Genomic DNA, 8,019 nt, shown 5'->3' with positions numbered 1-8,019 from the left:
TCTCTAGCACACCACTTAAAGTCAGGCATTCCAATCTAAAAGGCAGAATTGTTCCTTTGAGTAAAATAATTAAGGAGCGCGGGAGCGGGAAAGCTGTAACGAGAGAGACCTCTAGTGGCGGCAGCGCCGCGTCCCGCCCGGGAAGGGCCTTATTGTCCTCCCGCTCCCCGCACCGCCCGCCGCCGCTCCCCGCTCCCGCTCCCCGCCGTGCCCCGCGCCCGCCGCCCCGCTCCACGCTCCCTGCTCCCGCTCCCCGCCGCGCCCGGTGCTCGGCCCTGGGCGGAGGGCGGGCTGCGGGGCAGGCGCACGGGGGAAGGGGCCGCGAATCTCCGAGGGGATGCCCGGCGGCATCTTGCTCCTGCCAGGGGACGGTTGGGCTAAATGGGCGAAAACGCCTTATGCTCAGTTTGAGGCTTTAATTCACCGTACTGTGCAGCAGTGCACTGGGAGACGTGATTCTAACACTCATAATGGTTGCTATAACTCCCAGGTGACTTTTCTTCTTTTTTTTTTTTTTTTTTTTTTAATATAAATTTTTTTTAAGGTACAAAAAATTGGTTTTATTTGAGTATGATTGTTTTTTGAACCCTCTTAGACTCACTTAGGTGTGTAATCCTGTTTGGAAAAACAGAGGATTCAGAGACGCAATTCACTAACAAGAGCCTCTCCTCTGCTGTCACACGTTAGTAATTCAGTATATTGTCTTCTTATTTTATTTGTTTATTACAAGGATCTTGTTTATTTTTTTAATTTCTATTTCATCTTAGCAACTCTAATGGCAACTGTTTGTCTCAAGTCATTTGCAGGTGCAATCACTATTCAAAGCCTCAGCTCACAAAGTCTTTTTCTTCCTGAACGTAATGTGCTCCTGTTGGTATCATGGCTGTTAGCACAGAGTTATGTCCATGCTCAACCATCATGCCCAATGCAATGAGTTTGCACACTTAGGCCTAAAGTGTGTGAAATCTAGGGAAAAAACAAAAATCAGGACTATTTTTTGTTTTAATAAGCAGATTCAAAATATGCAGGGGCAGAGAGAGGGGAGACATGCAGTGTGTATTAAGTGCAGGTTATCAAAAAGAAACTGTCTCTGGATTATGTACAGTTTCACTTGACTGAAGCTTCATGGAAGATTAAGCTTCTTTTGTTCTCTATGCTGTTTCACATAGATCAGTTGATGATGTGCAGAATAATTTTAACCACATATTAAACAGTGGTTAATCTAAGATAAGGAGATGAGCAAATATGAATAGTGAAGAGTGTTTTTAGTGTTAATGCTAATTGGAGATGGAGCAAGCAGTTCATCAGAAATTTGAACTCTTTCTGCAAGGTTCTCAAAAATATATGTATAAAGAGAAGGCCTGTTTACCACAGCAGTGTTTACCAGCCAGTCTTCTGCATGGTACACATAATTTAAAAAGGAATCAATCACTCCTCTCTGATTTATGAAGAATAATAGCACTGAGGTGACTGACTTCTGGAACTGCTGCAGACATGGAAAATAAAATAGGCAGAAAGTGTTAAAATCCAGGACACTGTGTCAAAGAGTTGTAAGTATTAAGCTCATAGGGTAGCATTTTTAACAGGAGAGTGAGGTGGAGTTGTGTGGTTCTGCAGCATATAAAAATAACAGATTGTATTCTCCTTAAATTATGGCATTTCCAAAATATTACACTTCAGACTTTTGCTGGCCCCACAGGAAACCTTTCCAGTGCCTTTTCTCTTGTAAAGATTTAATTGATCTCTTTTGAGGCTTGGAGAGGTCTAATATTTTGCAGATCTATTTTTATTTTCAGCTTTTGCCTTAGTCCCCCTTATACACCTTTAATTCTTCATTTGAATTAATTAAGCTCTCCTCAGATGTATGAAGATGATGAGAGTTCTCAACCCCTTTCATCACCCAGGTTTTTCACAGTTCTTTCAGGAATTTTACCAACAGTTCTCAGCAATTCGCTGAGGAAACCTGTTTGTTACTCACCTGTAAGTACTTCAGCAAAACCATAAATCAGACAATCGGCACATTGGAATTTGCAGTGAGAGCATTTATCTTTTTCTATAAATTCTGATAGCCTAAAATTTGTTCATATAGCTTTGTTTTCTAGGTGACAATAGGATATCACTGAGGAAAGGAATAAATACCTAGTAGTTTAAATAAGCAAGGACGTTACTGAACAGGGAGAAAAAGCTTGATTCATTATTTCTGAATTTACCTTTTTTTCCTTTCAGGTTTTTTTTTTTTGCCTCTTGTTTTTCTTTTTGGAAGGCAAAAGACAGGTTAATAGTACAGATTATATGCTGTATTATCTCCTATCAGCCTCCTGCTTTTGTGCTCCGATCACATTTAGTCTTACATGATGCATCTTCATTTTTCCTCCTTCATGCCTCAGACGTTTATTGCATGAAAACAAGCCTTATCAATCAGTTCCTTGAATATATTGCTGATGGCACAAGAACTATGGGGTCTACTTTAGTGAATAACTTCATCATCTTTGCCTCTTCGTCTCTGATCAGATAGGTGTCTGGGCCACTTTTCCCCTGTAGGTGGACTCCTCTCTAAATATTATTTAGTCTTTTGCTGGAGGTGGTGTGCTGCAGAAATATATTTGGCACTGCGATCTTTGTGCATAAAATATGTGCTGATCTTTTAAATATGAAAAGATTCATTGCTAGTCCTGCAAAAAGGTAAAAAAAAAAAAAATAAAAATGGAAGTGTACCGTATTGGGAATGAGTAGGAAGAAAATGGTTAACCAAATGTTAAGTTACCAATCTTTCCTATAAAGACAGACACGTGGTTTCAATTTTCTTATTGAAAGTGAATTATTGGTTTAGGACAGGTTAGCAGAATAAAATCATTTCATATGTAGCCATCCAATACTCCCTCCTCTTCTTTTTAATGTCCTGAATATGTCTGGCAAGTTCAGAGACTGTTTTCTGGAGTCAAGGGATCCCACACTACAGGATCCTCTTGCTGTCATTTTTTTCTCACTTTTTATTTTTCATTTTCTGATAATACAAACAGGACTTTGTAAGTCTAAAATGTCAGAGAAGTCTTTTACCTACTTTTTGAGTATACTTCTCTTAAATGTCTGTACAGGCAAACAAACTGTTCCTATATTCCTCACAGTAGGAGAATATGTTTAAGAGGATACTTTTTGTTGGGAATTAGGTTAGCCATGCACATCACCATCATTTTAATTATCAGGAAAAACTTGTAGGAAACATTTTTATCATTTTTATCACTGTTACAAACAACCAGACACAAATATTCCAGCGTAAATGTGAAAGAACATCTCAGTAATTGTGGAATTTACATCAGTCTTACTGGGCATCTAAACTTTTCTTTAAACATCTGGGCAACATTTTGTGGCATTTACAAACCTCTGTTCATCTATATTCCAGGTCTGTATGTGCCTCCTATGCTTACACCATCTCACTTGCAATATTTCTGTAGCAGATCTGTTTCTGAGGCTATTGCTATTCACCTTCACTACAGCCTCTTCAGTGCTTGACTCAAGCGAACGTGTTTTTCCTTCCACTGAAGTCCACCATCAGAGGGCCCCTCTATGAAATCTGAAGGGTGACAACCAACAACTGAGTTCTGGTTGCACCCCACTTTGCAATCAAGGTCGTAACTACACATAGAGTTTCTTTTCATGAACAGACACAAAACGACCAATTTTCTGGAGACCCTCAGTTACTCAGATCATCAGATCCTGTCAAAACCCATCTAGTAACCGCCCTATAGTCTCCTTCCTCCACTTAACCCACTAGTGGCAATCTGACATTTATCTTTAGTGCATGTCTGAGCTGCGCCAGGTACACTCAGACGAGAAAACTGGACACAATAATTCAGAGCAGTGCTCTGAGGGTTCTTATAGGATACCTGAACCCAAATGTCACTTGGTCTGAAAGAGAAGACTGATCTGAGGTTTTTCATTGTCAAAGAAGCTAGGCTGCTCCTACCACTAGACTCTTATCTACAGTTGGTATTTTTTTAATAATGTCTCTTGAAAGAAACAGTTCTGTGTCTTATTAAATAAAAATAAAATTTAAATTTAAAATTAAAATTAATTAAATACACAAAGTCAATTAGGAAGTGATAGATACCTTATTTAAAGTGCTTATCAGTGACATGGATGGGAAAAGTGCTAAGCATGGAATTAAACAAGGCAAAACAAGTATTTCAAAACCAGGTCTCTTTCCCTTGGGTAACTGTCTGTGCCACTCTTGCTGAGGAGCACTTGGTAGTTATATCTTTTTCTGAATTTTCATCTAAATGCCAATAATGCCTCATGCCAAGGAAAAATTAATGTCTGAGAGAAGAACAAAATAAAGTTCATCACTCAGGCACACACACAAAAGTGGAAGTTCTGTCCTTTTTCTTGCAGGTTCCTCTGGTGCTGGTCAGTTGGTTCCCATTTCCCTTCTCTGGGATGCTTAATTCCCCTTTGACTTTTTACAGTGGGTTTGAGTTGGAGGCCCCACATACCTCGTTGCGAGGCCTGGTGCTGGGTACCAAGCCCAGAGGTGCCCCAGGCTGCTGCAGGGCACCCCAGGTTGTAGAGAGAAAAGTTTTTCAGTTGCTAGCTGTGATTTGCAATAAATTATGTGGGGAGGCAAGATAAAAGGTCCCAGGGGAAGATGAGAAAGGACATTCAGTGAGAATGAATAAGTGACAGCTGATAAGGACTTCCCAGCTTGGGTCAACATAGTCTGAAAAAGGAAGAGATCTGACAAACTGATTACTGCACAGGGGTACAGTGAGCATCATGGCTTTATTCCTTTATTATTTTGACTTATCACAACAAATGACATCACAGAGCGGGTGTCTGAGCTCCAGAATACAAAAATAGACTTCTTTATGAAAAATAACTGAGATAGATCTAAGAGAAAAATAAGATCATGGCTCACAAACATTGGACCAAAGTGTGAATAGCTATGTTTTTCAAATGGGTTTCTTTATTAACACCATTCCTTAATATCTACATGAATATCTTTTTGTTAATAAACCTGGCAGTGACTAATTAATAATTTTCGCTAATGCAATCTGAGAGCAGAAACAACATTGTACCTTGGCAAAAAATTATTGCCATGAAAGAAACTCTAGACATGTGTGTTACAATGTGTGTGAATAGACACATGGCTGAAATATATTTGATAATCCATACAAAACTTGGGAACTGCAAATACCTCTGCAGAAACCAGGACTGCGAAATAATTCCCAAATGAACAAAAGCTAGGAACACATTTATGACCAATTAAGCTATGTGACTGCTTCTAATATATATTATCATTTTCCCAGGTAGCTTTAAAAGTATGAAAAGATGAACAAAATGACCATTTCATAATAGCATGCTTCCTTAGCATGATGGATGACTTTTATTATTTATTTCATCAAATACTTCATTAACTCAATGAATGCTTCCAAGTTCCAAAAATAACATTTCCCAGGGTTGAAGTCTTTTAGACAAAGGATCTGAGAACAAAAGTGAGAGCAAGTCTAATGAAAGTAGGAGAGAAAATCAAAGAGAGGGGTGGTGAACACAAGCCGTAATGCAGGACGTTCTCCCCCAGCAGGTCCTGTCAGTCGCACAAGCTGTTGCCATCACCCTAATGCTTCAGCTGCAGTCCCTGCAAGGATTTCTGAGTGCCAGAGTGCAGATATGCCTTGTGGTGGGCTCATCTCATTTTATTTAGTAATAGAAAGTATTTTTTGCTTTAGCTGGAACACTGCATTTCTAGGGAACACCGTCAATATCTCTTATTTCTTTTGATTTTTATAGATTTCTGGAGATATTGAAGGATTCATAGGTAGCTTATGTGGGTATATTAAAAAATTCACATTTTTTTCTGAATTATAAAGCATAGTCCAGAGTAGCAGAAAACCAAATCAGTTGTAAATACAAATGATAGTGGATATTTTCAGTGAAACTTAGAAACTTGAAGAGGATATTTTCCCTAAATGTTGAAGAAGTATTTTTTACATTAATTAAATGTGTTTTCTGCAGCATTTTATATACTTAAATACACTCTATAATCTACTTGAACTGTGATAAGTTTAAGTAGAATTTGATCTCATAAACAATTCTGTTTGGTTCATAAACAGTAGTGTTTATGAAGATGATGGTACAGACAAAGAAAATGTTGCATTTAAAGCATGAGCAATTCAAAACCTGCCTTCCAGATCGACCCACAGAAACAAAGTTCTGGTCTGAAGCCCTTAGAAGGAAAATGACCGCTTGTCATATTAGTCATGAGTACTTCTTATTTTCCAGCCATTAGAGAACATGTTTAAGATACTCATGAGCTGTTTTGGCAGATACTTATTGATGCATTTAAAGTCTTTCGTTAGCTATAGTCTTTAGTCATTTTAGTACATTGAGAACTAATCTCCAAGTCTGTCAGTCCCATTTTGCATTACAAATCATTTGTAGTTTTATAACTGTCATTTCCAAGGACATCTGGAAAAGATGGATTTATGAAAGGTTATTGTGCATTCTAAGGAGGCTGGGAATTAGCATGACTTTGTAAAGGTTCTTGTAAATTGAGCAGCAGCCATCACTGGCAATAAGCTGTTTTCTTCTCTAGCCAAGTATCTTTATTTAAATATTAAGGAAGAGTTATGACCTTTGGCCTCAAAGATCACTAAGATACAGCAATAGCACAATCTATTAGCTGTCAATGAAGTATTATGGCCCTGGCTCTCTCAAGACACCTATTTGTGGACAGTGTTATAATAACCCTTCCATTAGGCATCCCCAAGGCAAATAACCTTGGCTTTAACAGAGTCAGTTTAAAATTCCTTGGAGTAACATTAAGAGAATATCTGGTTTGTGTCAGTTTAGGATCAACTACAAGCATTAGTCCCATTCTGTAATTGTAAGTAGCTGTGGATTTATTAGAATTATTTTATACATGCCCACAGGTAAATATTAAATACAAAGGATGTGAAAACTCATATTGCTTTCTACTTCCTGCATGGAATATATATATAGATTAATGGATACCTGACAGGTCTGAGCTTTTTAAAACAGGATCCATTTTCTATTGTATACATTTCATTACTTTTGTTGATGGAAATTACACAGTGCAACTAGAGTAAAATTGCACCCAAAAAAAAAAAAAAAAAAGTAAATCTGATAAAACGTAGTCTAGATAACATTCCTATGAGTTGGTATGTTGTCCTATATAAATAGTTAGGTACATCTGCAATAAGACTAGGGGACTACCTAAAAAGCCAATAAATTTTCACATGCTGTATCTTGTTTGTCTCCATTGCATTTCCTTCCCTTTAGGTATCATTATATTTAACACTCAAACTTCAGTCCGACACCAAGCATTTTTAAACTTCTGGGATGTTCAGAATAAGACTTTTCTTCAGGTCTTCTCTGTTGTTTTGACAAAATAAATCTGACTATTCTCCCGTAATATCAGCTGATCTGCTTTGAAAACTACAAGTCATTCCCTACATTTAGAAAAGCAGCTAAGGTTGTTTTTTTCCACCTTCTGGAAGAAAACAGCTCTAAAGCCACTTTTCGTCAAAAGTAACAACCAAGGTCAAACTCTATTTAAATACTTTGAAAAATCAGAGGTACTTGCAAGTATTAAAAATAACCTACTAAAAATCCTATTAACATTTCAAGTATTTTGGCTGGTATACTGGTTATAATGTTTCTTCTGAATCCAGCTTTAATGTCGAATACAAATGACTTTTGTTGCTGAAACCCAGCAAACAGCTAAACGCATTTGCTGTTGTGAAATCAGAAGTCTGGCTGGTTCTGCAAGTACATCTTCCATACAGCTTTATTTTCTGTTGATTTTTACTAGTATAGATTGTTCCTTAGGCAGGAATAAAAGCATTTATGCAATGGCAAACTACACGAGCTGTCCCCCAGTGAGGTTCAGTGCCTCCACACACCTCCCTGTCCCCAGAAAGGCTTTGATGGAGCCAAGGCAGTGATGGATCCCCTCCAGCCACTGCCCCCAGGACTCTGCTCAGGGAAGGTTTACACATTGCA

The sequence above is a fragment of the Nesoenas mayeri genome (genome assembly GCF_963082525.1).
Source record: "Nesoenas mayeri genome assembly, chromosome: 1".
Classification (NCBI taxonomy): Eukaryota; Metazoa; Chordata; class Aves; order Columbiformes; family Columbidae; genus Nesoenas; species Nesoenas mayeri.
This window is presented reverse-complemented; position numbering follows the sequence as displayed.